This window comes from Solanum pennellii, chromosome 5 (assembly GCF_001406875.1).
Source record: "Solanum pennellii chromosome 5, SPENNV200".
NCBI lineage: Eukaryota > Viridiplantae > Streptophyta > Magnoliopsida > Solanales > Solanaceae > Solanum > Solanum pennellii.
This window is the reverse complement of record NC_028641.1, coordinates 10,331,730-10,346,385: the sequence shown is the minus strand read 5'-3', so window position 1 is coordinate 10,346,385 and position 14,656 is coordinate 10,331,730. Positions and strand designations below refer to the sequence as shown.

The 14,656-nt window shown below is 32.2% G+C and overlaps 2 long non-coding RNA genes and 2 pseudogenes across 2 annotated transcripts; 3 read left to right on the top strand and 1 right to left on the bottom strand.

Moving 5' to 3' along the window:
* Positions 1–1,973: 1,973 nt before the first annotated feature.
* On the bottom strand, positions 1,974–3,209 carry LOC107019290 (annotated as a pseudogene).
* A 1,043-nt stretch (positions 3,210–4,252) lies between these two features.
* LOC107019289 lies at positions 4,253–8,917 on the top strand. Its single transcript, XR_003578668.1, has 2 exons — positions 4,253–4,339; positions 8,845–8,917. It is a non-coding gene; the product is annotated as an uncharacterized LOC107019289 (long non-coding RNA).
* A 104-nt stretch (positions 8,918–9,021) lies between these two features.
* Positions 9,022–12,130, top strand: LOC114077359 (annotated as a pseudogene).
* A 608-nt stretch (positions 12,131–12,738) lies between these two features.
* Positions 12,739–14,331, top strand: LOC114077245. The gene is made up of 4 exons (XR_003578297.1): positions 12,739–12,893; positions 12,972–13,076; positions 13,157–13,293; positions 14,279–14,331. It is a non-coding gene; the product is annotated as an uncharacterized LOC114077245 (long non-coding RNA).
* The last annotated feature ends 325 nt before the right edge of the window (positions 14,332–14,656 follow it).

The window sequence follows — 14,656 nt, the reverse complement described above, 5'->3', positions numbered from 1 at the left end:
CACACACACACACACACACACACATATATTTATATATATACACATAAATATATATATATATATATATATATATATATATATATATATATATACACACACACACACACACACACACACACATAAATATGTGTCAATGAGAATTACATTTACATAAATTTTATTACCACTAACTCTTTATGATGCAACTATATTTAACTCCCACTAATTATATTCATTATGGTTTTCTACTCCTACCTCTCATCCATAGTATTAAAAGGATTAATGTAATATTTAGTGTTTTAAAAGACTCTGTTGGGACTCACCTTTGGGTGGGATCCATCATATCACCACTTTTACATATCGTATCTTGAATTAGCTAAGGTTAAGCTAAGAAAAACAAGAAGAATCAAATTTGGAAATTAGTAAGGAAATCTGGAAAATTTCCAGATTTCAAAAGTAAGTTATGGTCATTTTCAAAAGACAATAACTCCCAGCTCAGAAAGAGTTTCGGTGAATTCTTTCTAAGGATGTAAAGCTTGTTGGAAGATCTTGTTAATGACACTAAGTTTGTGAATTTATGAGGTCACACTACAAGAAATTAAGGATTTAGCAACAACTTTTTAGCAACAACTATATTATTGTTGGCTTATATTGATAAATCGCAACAACTTAATTTTATTGTTGGTACATTTTTAAATTTTCAACAACAATATTTTAGTTGTTGTCAAATATGTTAGTATTGTTGCGATATTATATTGTTAATAATAATTAATATAATAAATTTTAAATATTAAAAAAATGCGACAAGGTTTTTGCAACAATAATTATATTGTTGCCCAACCTAAATAATGGCAATAAATTAATTAATTTGTTGCTATCTTAAAAATATTTGGCAACAATAATATTTTATTGTTGCTAATATATTTAATTTGACAATACATATACATTGTGGCAAAATAGATATTTTTTTAGTTTTCCGCGAATAGAATCGCGGGCTTTTTTATTTCTGCCAATTTTCTTTTGTAGAAGTTCACAAATTTTTATTTCTCTTTGCCAGAAGTAGCGCTTCTTCAGTTTTAGGGAAAACTGAAGCTAGGTTTTTTGGTTCACTGAAGATGAACATTGTTGGTGAAGTCTATCTCTGGCGAGTTTTCTTTCTGATTTAGTTTCTTTTCACAAAGTTTTGTTAATTCTTGCGTATGATTATCTAATGATTGAGTCTCCTAGGTTATTTTCTAAGATTTCAATTGCTTTGTTAAGGTTTTTTTTTCCCGTCTTTTTGCTGAGATTAGTGACAAAATTACTACTACTAGTTATTACTAGTACGATTGAGTAACAAAATTGCTATTACTGTTATTTGGGTGTTTTTGATTTATTTATTTGTGTGGTGCTGTGTGTTCCAAAGAAAAAAAACAAGACTTGTTTTGTTAGCACAACAAAAGAAAAGGTGTTCTGAAATTTGAACAAAGGCCTATCTGTATCTAACATTAAGAATTGTTAGAGTTTCTTGTGTATCTGGAGGGAAAATAGCCATGGCAAAGTATTGACTTCAAAGGGATTAAGAGACAGATACGTCAATAATTCTATACAATTCTATGATTTTCAAGACCTTCTCTGCTGTAGCTTAATGTGCTTGTCTTAAAATATCAAGTATGCTTTGTTATTTATTCATTGATTAATGTGTGTGCCTTATTTTTTCTGTTATGTGCATGATATGTTTAGTTACTGTATGATGTTGCCTTTTAAAATTTTACGGAATTAACTTTTTGACCAAATACTTGATCTAATGTTCCAGCTTCCGTTGAAAGTAGTTCACCATTATAGGTTCCCTAAGAATGATTTGAAGACATATAGCTCGAGATAGAAGTTTAAGGTTAACTCTTCGAGTACTTCAACAACTACAAATGTGATTAGAGCTGAACATAAATATTGTGGTACAGAATAGGGAATTGCGACATAGAAACTAAAAACTATTACCAAGCACACTATGATTTCTACGGGTTAAGAAACTTATACGCAGAGATGATGGAAGTAACATATTTTTGGATCTCCTCTGCAGTTTTTCACTATTATCGCAATCTTGATCGTCATCTTCGTCTTGTTTTGTCTCTTCTACACATAAAAGGAATGTTTGGGTAATACCTTTATGCACTAAGTCATTTTCAATCTTTTCACTATTGGATTTTGGTAGCAGAACATCCTCTAGTTCCAACATTGGAGGTTCTCTAAAGGTAGTCCATAAGCATAACATGTAAACAAACCATGCAGGAGCCATTATCCAGCCTGGTAAAGTTTCTTAGTTAAAAGTGATATTTAGGAACTTAAAGTTAGTTTGAAACAAGTAGGCAACAACTAGACAACATGCCATTCCAAGTGCACTTACACTTAAACCAATTGAAGCCTTCATTCGCAGGTGCAGAGGAACACAATCAGTGCACAAACCAAGCCCACAAAATAGACGTCCAACTAGAAGTAAGTATATCGAGTTGAAGTCATAAGCCAGTACATATAAGGTATTCCCGACAAGAAGGACCATGCTGCTGCACAAAATAGGCTTCATTTATGATTTATTTGACCATGAACGGAAAATAGACTGAAGAGAACACCTGAGCAACAACCATAGACCCAATTACAGCTCCACAAAGAGTTGTTGCGGCTCCAAGACTCATACAGTAGTCATCTATTGTTGGGACTATTATGTATGTGTTAACCATATACAAGAATGTATTTGGCAAATTTAGCAGAAGTGACATCAAGTGCTATCTCTCATTGGCAGCATGATCCTCAGAAAGAGTTGGTAGTTCTTCTGGTAAATTAAGTGCATGTTTTAGCAAATAGTAAAGGAAATCAGTTAAATTTGTTAGTCTATTCACTGCTTCATTAATAAAATCAATGATCGGGTCCTGAAAAGGCAGACCCGAGTGATCGTATATTAAAGTAAAGTTCCCTTTGTTGCCTTGGAGATTCGCAAGATTGCGAGATATGGTTCCAACTAGTGTTTTGGACGGCGAGAGGTGACAAGACTCTTTGTCTGCCTTCCCTTTTTTTTTTTTGAAAAAATTGTCACCATCACATTGACCCTCCTTTTCATCATTCATATTCCACAAGTCTCTTCTGAAACCCCAACTACTCTTCTTCATCACAAAATCTTGAATTCTGGCTATTGAGTCCTCTTCGAAATACCCTAAACAAAGTGAAATATTGCCTTCATGTGATACGAACCGATTCATCCTGTTGTATTTTAGGTTTTTTAGGACGGAATCGCTTATATCTTGTCTACAAATGCGCCTCCGCCAGCAGATGAGAATGTTCCCTTTCAATAACTCCCTTTTGTTCTTCTTCGTGATGCACTGAGTGAGGGGGAAATTGCAGAACAAGCATCTTTTCGAGTAGCTCTAGATGGGTTTGCGAATTGGAGTTCATATGATACTTTTCTCCCTATGTCCACTAATTCTTTTACAATGCCCCATATTGATGTTCCTGTCCCTTTACGTGTTGATACTAGTGATGAAGTTCCTTTTAGTCATCTCAAAACTGTCTGCAAAACATCTTCCTCAAACTCTTAAGTCTGCGCTATCTTCACACACAGATATCCTTACCCCTTCACTGGCAGGGTCCTTCTTACCAGGCCAAAACATCGTTAAGAGAAGGCTGGTATGCCGTGTATTTCAGTTTCTTCAATCAATAAATTATCCTCTTTTAGGTAATCCATCTAGTGTACAATATTCCTCTAGTGTGCCACTGCCACTATCTGGTAAATCGTAGGGATAGGCATAGCAAGAACATTACCTCAAAAACCAAGAAAACAGCCCTTCCGAAGGCCTCTCCCAAACCTGCAATCCAGATCACAATCCAAAAAGAAATAAGTTTCTTCCCCTACTTCTTCTTCCAGTTCCATGTCTAAATATAACCAACTCCTATTCCTCGCCTCGTCGCTCGCCTTTTTTAATTGAGGCGCGAATCAATATAAAAAATTAAAATATTTAATTGCACATATAAATATTCAAAATTTCAATAACAATTCCATATATTAGCAAATACTATAATAATTACTATAGAAGAATTAAATTTTTTCAATAAAAAAAAATGGACAGCACAGTGAAAGCAGTAAGCAGTCAGCATCATTTTACAGTAAACAACGTCTCATTAGTTTTAAGGTATGGTGTCTCAAGAGGAAATTTTCTTTTCTTCTGTTAGATGAAAACATTGGTGGAATAATAAATTTTTTTAGATTAATTATACTAATATTCTTAGCATGGCTTATTGTTCTACAGGGTGTCATCCTCCATCTATTGACACGGCTAAAGCTAAGGTTGTTGGTGTTGGAGCAATACTACAACCTGTTTCTAGTGGTAAACAGGTGTGATCACAATTTATTTTTTTTATTTCAGTTCTTCCTTACATTTTGTAATAATGTTGATGTAATACAGTTTGGTCATGTGTATGCTTGTCTGAAGATTCAGTTGACCAACTTGTTGCTTGTGCCTATGAACTTGTTATATTCTCACTTAAGATATGACATATAACTTGCCTGCATAACCATATTTACCATACTTTTATTCATGTTGTTTCTGCTATATGTTAAAGATACATTTGATATGTCCTAGTACCATGGAAATTCAACATCTCAATCAATATGCAGAGATATATATCTAACTTTTTTAAGTGTTTTGTATTGATATTGAAATATCACATGTAGATTTGAATTTAAATTGATTATCTATTCTAATCTTATCTATTTTATACTCTTTTATATGAGAGGTTGTAGATATAAGAATTATTTTTGATGATATTCGTAGATATACATATACAAAAAAAGAATTACTGGTCTTACAAGGACTTTCAGATTTTTATATTGACCTTTTATAATATGAAGTTTTTCTCTAACTTTTTCTTTATTTTTTAAAAATAAAAAATCATATAACTTTATTTTAATTGATTTTAAAATTGTTGTAGGTAAGTATATAATGGATAAAAGTTGGATACTTATTGGAAATAGAGCGTTACCACAATATTTAAATGGTGTGGAGCTATTTTTGAATTTTGCATTTTCTAATCTTGAGGTTGGTGTAAGAATTCAATGTCCGTGCATAAAATGCAATAATGTTCTTTGGAAAACGCGAGATGAAGTGAGAATAGATTTGTGTAGGTTTGGAATGAATCAAACATATAAAAAGTGGATTCATCATGGCGAGCTAGATCTTTCTTCAGATGATAAAACAAATCTTAGTGAAGATTCAAGTTTAGCAAATGATGATGTTCCAATTTATGAAATGTTGCATGATATATATCATGGTGTTCCCAGCAATAGTGATGAGTTTAATGACACAACTGAGTCTCCGAACGAAGAGCCTAATACAGAAGCTAAGAGATTCTATAAGTTAATGAAAGATGCAGAAAATCGATTGTATCCAAGTTGTGAAAAGTACTCCAAACTCTCTTTTATAGTGCATCTTTTTCAAATGAAGTGTATGCATGGATGGAGTAATACTTCATTTGACTCTTTGTTGAAATTACTTTGTGATGCTTTACCTAAAGAAAATGTGCTCCCAGATTCTATTTATGAAGTTCAAAAGATAATAAAAGATTTGGGTTTAGATTATGTGAAGATAGATGCATGCGTTAATAACTGTATCTTATATAGAAAGGAATATGTGAATCTTGAACAATGTCCTAAATGTGGTGAAAAAAGATGGACAATGAGAAAAGGAAAAGATTCCAATAATGAAGTTGCTTCGGGTAATTTGAATAACAAAAAGAAAGGAATTTCTAGAAAGATTCTAAGATACTTTCCTATTATACCTAGATTACAACGATTGTTTATGACTAAAGGAACCGCAAAAGAAATGAGGTGGCATAAGGTTGAACAAGTTGATGATGGAGTGTTACGACATCCTGCTGACTCGTTGGCGTGGAAAAGTTTTGATGAAAAATATTTAAATTTTGCTTCAGATCCTCGTAGCATAAGACTTGGACTTGCTTCAGATGGTTTTAATCCTTTTGGTTCAATGAGTAATTCATATAGCATGTGGCCAGTTATCTTGATTCCATATAATCTTCCCCCGTGGATATGCATGAAACAATCTAATCTTTTGTTGTCTTTACTTATTCCTGGACCGAAAGGTCCTGGTATGGATATTGACGTGTATCTCCAACCTTTGGTTGATGATTTGAAAATCTTATGGGGGGATGGAATTAAGACTTATGATACTTTTATGAAACAAAATTTTCAATTACATGCTTCATTGTTGTGGACAATCAATGATTTTCCTACTTATGGTATTTTATCTGGTTGGAGCACTAAAGGTAAATTAGCTTGTCCAGTTTGTCATGTGCATACTTGCTCTTCTTACTTGAAACATGGTCGAAAGCAATGTTATATGGGTCATCGTAGGTTCTTGGAGATGAATCATCCTTATCGTCGAAATAAAAGTTTTTCGATAATACAAAGGAAGAAAGAATTGCACCACATGCTTTGAATGGTGAAGATGTTCTTGTGCAACTTAATACCTCTTTGCAAAGGTCTGCTGATGACAAAATAAGAAAAAGAAAACGAGATACTGAAAGACATGATAATTGGAAAAAGAATAGTATATTCTTTGAACTTCCATATTGGCAGACTTTATTGTTGAGACATAATTTGGATGTGATGCACATTGAAAAGAATATTAGTGAAAGTGTGTTAGGTACACTGTTGGATATTGAAGGGAAAACAAAGGACACCCTGAAATCTCGATTGGACTTACAAGAAATGAAGATCAAAAAGTCCCTTCATCCCATAAAAAGTGGGGATAAATACATACTTCCTCCAGCAAGTTATACGATGTCTAAGGCCGAAAGGATTCAATTTTGTCAGCTCATCAAAGAAGTTAACTTTCCCGATGCTTATGCTTCTAACATTAGTCGCTGTATCAAGGAAGCTAAAATTTTTGGGCTTAAAAGTCATGATCATCATGTTCTCTTTCAACGTATAGTACCACTTATCATTAAAGAAATTTTACCAAAAGATGCACATGACCCATTAATTGAATTCTCATTATTCTTTAATGATTTGTGTTCTAAAGAGTTAACTATGGAGAAACTAGATCAGCTAGATAAAAGCATACGAGTAACACTATGTAAATTAGAACGTGTGTTCATGCCGACGTTCTTTGATGTTATTGTTCATTTGGCAATTCATTTGGCAAATGAGGCAAAGTTGGGTGGTCCTGTTCAATTTCGATGGATGTATTACATTGAAAGGTTGGTTTCTTACTTTTTAAATCTATTCTTTTGATTTAAATTTATTAAATAAGTTAATATTTTTCTTCATAGATTCCTACGAACCTTGAAAGGTTATGTACGCAACAATTATCGTGTAGAAGGATCAATTGCTGAGGGTCAAATTGCAGGGGAATGCATTACATTATTCTCTAGATATTTGAGCGATATGGAAACAACGCAATATCGTCCAGATAGGAATTCTAATTCTTTTAACATTGACAACAATAGCTTATCTATATTTAGTTGTCATGGTAAACCACTAGCAGGGGGTTTCTGGACTAATTTGAATACTTTAGAAATCAATCAGGCTCATTTTTACATTCTCCAAAATTGTGAGGAAGTCAGACCTTGGATTGAGTAAGATATGGTTCACCTTTAAATCAATTTCTTAAAAACACTTAACAATTATGTCTAATTTTTTTTATTTTTTTCAAATCTCCACAAGTATAGGGAACATCTAGAAATTTTAACAAAGGAGAATAATAGAAATGTAGCAAAGAGACACAAGGAGGAATTTCCTTTATGGTTTGAAAAAAAGGTAAAATCATTCATTTGATGATTTGCATATTTATTCTTTTAAATTACATTAATATTATTTGTGATTTTGTAATTAAAATACTACATGTGATACAGTTAAAGGAAAATGGTGATAACCGAATTACTGAAGAATTACTAATTTTGGCAAGACCTCCAGATCCTCGAGTTTTTTTGTTATAGCAGATATATCTTGAATGGTTCTCGATTTCGAACAATGGAATCTGAGCTAGGTTTGAAAACTCAAAATAGTGGTGTGGTTGTGAAGAGTGATGAACATACAGGAAATATTGATTATTTTGGAAGGACAAGAAGAATTTTAGAGATCCAATATATGAACAATAAATCCGTTATGTTATTTCAATGTGATTGGTTTGAAGTTCCTCCTCAAGGTCGTAGTCAAAGTAGAGGTTACAAAAAAGATGAATATGGATTTGTCTGTGTAGATATAACACGACTTCATTACACTAGTGATCCATTCATTCTAGGTTCACAGGCTCAATCAGTGTATTATGTGAAACATGGTCAAAGTGAAAAATGGCATTCAGTGATAAGGGTAAGACCACGACATTTGTATGATCTTCCCGAACAAAAAGATGGAATGGAACAATATCAACTGATTGACTTAGTTGAAAGAGGAGAAACAATTCAAGAAGTAGAGTTGGAGCATGATAACATCAGAATAGAAAGAGAAGATATTGATGGAGTGAGTGTTGAAGCACCTCTAAATAACGAGGAAGAAGCCGACTTAGTAGTTATAGATGTTCTTGATCACGAAAATGTAGATGACTTCAGTGATTCTGAAATAGATGAAGATACTAGTGAATACGATGAAGTTGAGGATGATGATTGGTTTTGATTTTCAACTTGTCATCAAGATAAAATTTGTTTGAATAAGTTTGTTCATAGAAGCTTTGTTTTTCACTTACCGAAACAATTAATTTCTATTTTCTACTTTTCCCATATCTCTTTATATTTATTCTTAGAAACTTTACTTGTTTCTCTCAATTTTTGAACATTATTTTATCACTTTATTATTTTGGCATTGCTTTTGTTTGTTAATTGCAGCCAACCATGATGAAAAATATGCATATTTCTAATGATAATGAAACTACTGATGTAAGTGCAATCCCCCCTCCAGGTAAATTTATCCATTTGTTAAATTGTATTTTTTTCAAAATATCTAGATCATATATGTTTTATTTACATATATTTTAATATCTTTATATATTTTTAAAGAAAAAAAAAAGGAAGGGAAGAGGAAAGACAACAGGGCTTTCAACCCAAAAGAAACGTAAGGAAAATGACAATGGAAAGTTGAAGGTGATCATTCCACCAGATCGAACAGTTGCAGTAGGTCCTGGAGCTAAAGATTTTATTACCAAGCTCTCTGTGAAAGTTCTCCATAATGCTAGACATGATGTGAAGAATTGGAAGGGAGTTCCTGATCTAGCAAAGAATAAAATTGTTGCTTATATGCTGGTAATGTACTTTTCTCTTTATAATTTTTTTTTGTTGAAATAGTAAATGGTTAGTAATGATATCTCTTATTATGTAGTTCTCTGCCTCTTTTATCTCGTCAAGAAGCTCAGCTATTTGGCTTTCTTTTGTGTTATAATTGATGGATATACAATGCATGAATAATTAGTTGTGTTCTCTGTCGTTTTCTTTTGTTGAAATGGTAAATTTTTCATAGTGATATTTATGATTTTCTGGGTCTCTGTATCTTTTTGTTGTTGTTGTTGGTAAATGTCCAGTAATAGTATTTTTGGTGATGTAATCCTCCCCTCCAGGGACTTGTGGCTTCCCCCTAACTGCCAGGTTTGGTGCTTCTCCCCTTTGTATTAAGAATGCTAGTCAATGCTTTTCCAACTTGTTACTTTTTCTGTACATGTGATGTGTTGTACTGTTACCTAAATCTTTTTCATTTCTCATTTTATCTCATATCCATACTTAATAATTTTCATGATGTGGTTTTTTTTTGAATCAACAAAATCAAGTGTTCATTTAACTATATATAGAAAGGACACTTAGAAACTTATCAACTAGCTCCAGAATCAAGGACATGTAGCAGACAATGTAGACTTATTGCCTTATCAGTTTGATGTGTTCGTGGGATGAAGAACTGAAATATAGAGAACTGTTAAGCAGACACCCAACTGAGTGATCCCATAGAAAATGCGATCAGGCTTGGCTGCATGACACTGAAGACTCTTGAAGAAATGCTTTAAACTCATTTGCATTGTCATTGCATCTCCTCTATCAGTTGTTATTCTTGTCCTTGACTGAGTACTCAAATTTTGTTAATCTGTTGGACTATGTGCTTGTTCTCCTATTACTAACAGCTTCCGAAACTCAACGCCAAATGTGATTAGGCTGGTAGAAAGTTGCTGGGAGAATGAGGAGGGAGTTTTTTTTACCAGCTTGATTAGTATGTGGTTAGGGGTGCTCTTTCCACCAGGAACTCTACTGTCACTTGGAACTAATTAATTATTTATATTGTTTTGATTACAGGACACCTTTCAGCTTCCGGACATACAACACAATCGTGATACCATTCTTCAAACAGCAAAAAATTTATATCGATATCGTCGGAGCAGACATCATGATCATTTTAAGAAATTTTCTACAAAAGAGGAGAGTCTACAAAATATACCAACAGATGTTAATGAAACTGAATGGAAATTCTTGGTAGACTACTTCAGCTCTGATGAATTTAAGGTAGTTAAAAGTGAAATTTCAACCTTTTATATTTTTTGCTGTCTCTTTTTACTTCTTATATATTCAGATCAACATAAATTTCTTAACTTTAAATTAATGCAGAAAATGAGTGAAAGAAACAAAAATAACAAGGCAAAAGAAGAAGTGAATAATGTTTGCGGCAGAAAAACTTTTCAAGCAGTGTCTTATGAAGCGGTGAGATATATGTCTTTCTTTTGATCGATTTTTCTTACAATTTGAACAATAACATAATTTCATTTGTTTTGACAGAGGAATAAAACCACTGGAAAAGAGCCAAATTTTCAAAAACTTTGGGAAATAACTCACATGAAGCCAAATGGGCAATGGGTTACTAGTGCTTCTGCTGAAGTCAATGTACTTTGTCTTTAACATTTATTAATAGAGTGAGTTTATTTAAATTATATGAAGAATTAAAGTTTGTATAACCTTTTTTGTAGGACAAAGTGAAAGACGTTATTGCTGAAAAAATTCAAGAAATTGAGGAGGGTACCGATGTGGATCCTATTATTAATGCTGCATTTGTGCAAATAATGGGAGAAAAATCAAAGTACATTCTTGGTAAAGGATCTCGAATTAAGTCAGCAAGTAGAATATCTAGAAATGAAATTCAAGAACAACTTCGAGCACAACAAAAGGAAGCAGAAGAAGAACGCTATAAACGAGAGAGTGTAGAGATCAAACTAATGGAAGTTAAGAATCAACTTGAAAAGGAGCGAAAGAACCGAGAAGTAATGGAATTTCGTTTAGTGCATGACCAAAAATTGTTAAAAGAGAGCATGATGGAGCTAGTATCTCATTTGAAGAATCCCAAGGTATTTATTAATAGTATACATCACTAAATTAGTAGATGTTTCATCGCTACATAATTTTTTTTAACTCTCACTATACATATTCACCTCTTCCTCATTCTATTCTTCTTTTATCGACATACTAAGCTATTAATTTTGTACCATATTTAACAGAATGACCTTGCTGCTTCAATTTTCAATATCTTTACAACTTCAACTACTTCTAATGAGACAAGTTCTGCATGTTTAATGAATAACAATTGGGTAAGTAATTTTTATTTAAATTATTTATCTTTTTAGTAAATGTAACTATTAGGAGTATTTAGTAGGTATTAGTACAACTTTTGTTTGGGCTAGTAATGCATCTCCTTATGTTAGTTATATCTCTATGTATATCCATCAATCATATTAATTAAATCAAACAAATACAATTTTGATATATATTTACTTAAAGCTTATAATCTTTATATTGGTGAGCAATTGCAGGAAGATTTACATGTAAAGAAAAATCAAGAATCACAGATGCAGAAAGAGTTGGATAACTTGAAAGACGTCTTGAAATTTGAGAAGCAAAACTTAGAAATGGCTATTTATGATTGTGATAAATTCAATACATTGTGCAATGAAAAATATTTAGAGCTTAAGGTATTATTTAAATGTGATAAAATTTAATTTATCAAGGGGACAATCATTCATTTTATTGATCCATTCTTTAATTTATAGGCTGCCCTAACAGAGAAGCGAAACTTAGAAATGCGGCTTCCAAAGTTGAGTTCTCAAGGTTCAAAGAAAACTACTCCGAAAGAATTGGTCGACGCAAATAATCAGGTAATGCTAAAAACTATTATTTGGCCTTTATATTTTGTCCAGAATAGTATCCATAAAATACAAACTCATGTGACTTCACTAATTACAGGTCTTTGATAAGATCCATGATGAGTTGAAAGCTCGTTGTATGTTGCGTACCGCAGAAGAAACAAAAAAGAGGCTTTTGAGTGAAAAATCATCACTTGAGGCAAAAATTGTAGAGATTGAAAAGAAGAAATCAAGTGAGGTATGTTTCCTAAATATCTCTTGTTTCACTCCCAGCTCTAAGAGTTAAGTCATACTACACTGCCTTCTCCCATACATAGTTTATGTTAATTAAAATATTTAATACTAGAAAATTGCAATGAGTTGAAAGATTTATGAGATATTGGTAATCTTTGTAATTTGCAATTTCTTGATCGTGATAATACAAGGTTACATTGTCTGTCGTAAGAATGCACAATTTTACAAATACAAGTCTATTAAATATGCCTTCATCTTATTTGGAGTAGTATAGACCAAGGAATTTTAGAGAAATTCTCTAGCTTTGAAATTATAAATATGACGGATGGTTATCTTCGACACTTTTGATGAGATATTGTCTGCANTGAGCAATTGCAGGAAGATTTACATGTAAAGAAAAATCAAGAATCACAGATGCAAAAAGAGTTGGATAACTTGAAAGACGTCTTGAATTTTGAGAAGCAAAACTTAGAAATGGCTATTTATGATTGTGATAAATTCAATACATTGTGCAATGAAAAAGATGTAGAGCTTAAGGTATTATTTAAATGTGATAAAATTTGATTTATCAAGGGGACAATCATTCATTTTATTGCTCCATTCTTTAATTTATAGGCTGCCCTAACAGAGAAGTGAAACTTAGAAATGCGGCTTCCAAAGTTGAGTTCTCAAGGTTCAAAGAAAACTACTCCGAAAGAATTGGTCGACGCAAATAATCAGGTAATGCTAAAAACTATTATTTGGCCTTGTCCAGAATAGTATCCATAAAATACAAACTCATGTGACTTCACTAATTACAGGTCTTTGATAAGATTCATGAAGAGTTGAAAGCTCGTTGTATGTTGCGTACCGCAGAAGAAACAAAAAAGAGGCTTTTGATGAAAAATCATCACTTGAGGCAAAAATTGTAGAGATTGAAAAGAAGAAATCAAGTGAGGTATGTTTCCTAAATATCTCTTGTTTCACTCCCAGCTCTAAGAGTTAAGTCATACTACACTGCCTTCTCCCATACATAGTTTATGTTAATTACAATATTTAATACTAGAAAATTGCAATGAGTTGAAAGATTTATGAGATATTGGTAATCTTTGTAATTTGCAATTTCTTGATCGTGATAATACAAGGTTACATTGTCTGTCGTAAGAATGCACAATTTTACAAATACAAGGCTATTAAATATGCCTTCATCTTATTTGGAGTAGTATAGACCAAGGAATTTTAGAGAAATTCTCTAGCTTTGAAATTATAAATATGACGGATGGTTATCTTCGACACTTTTGATGAGATATTGTCTGCATCTGATTTGGAGAGTAGTATGCCAACAGGAAGTTGATTATGAAAAAAAAGAGTTATTAAAATCCCTACACATAGAGAGTTGTTCTTGTGATTTAACATTTAGCTATTTTCTCTTTTTGAACTCAATCAATGCTCTTGGTCAGGTTTGATAAGAAGGGAATAAGGAAGTATTTTGGAATCTGGAAACTGTTAAAAAATTTATTACTAAAGGAGATTAAGATTAATTTTGACTTCTTTTTGTTTATATGACATTCTTGGGGTTGAAGGAAGTGAACAGATGATCCTTTGCCAAAATTGGGAAATCTCACTCTCTTCCCTTTACAATTTATAGAGTTTATCTGATATTTATGTGACATTCTTGGGGTTGAAGAAAGTGAACAGATGGTTCTTTGACAAATCTGAAAAATCTCGCTCTCTTATTTATACAAGTTACAAAGTGTCTCTGATTTTGGTCATTTTCAACTGAAATAATTAAGGAAACTAAGGAGATTTATCATGATATTAAAGTGTGTTTGGGTGTATTATTGAGTGTATTGATGTGAATATCTCTGTTTTTTTAGATTTATATTTGTGTATTTTATAGCTTGCTTTATCAAATTATAATTATATTTATCTTTTATTTGCAGGATGAACATGCATAATTGAACCATTGCTTCAATACAAGTACTATTGGAAAATCCGACTATTCAAAAGTTATAACTAGCTAGTAGGATTAGAATATAACTAATGACTTGCTTATTGTTTTCTACTAAAAGTACAAACACATCTATAAGTATTTAGTTCTTTGGATATCAATCTTCATCATATTGACCTTTTCAAAATTATATTATTCTTAATATTAATATTTTGTGAAAAGTTTCTAAAAGAAACATGTATTGTGTATATACAGGCTATTCACAAATTGTTGCTAAAAGTGTAGAAAATATTTGTGTAAAATTTAGAAAAAGAAAATGTGTATTATTTATGTAGCAACAACTCACAAATTGTTGCTAAATGTAAAGATA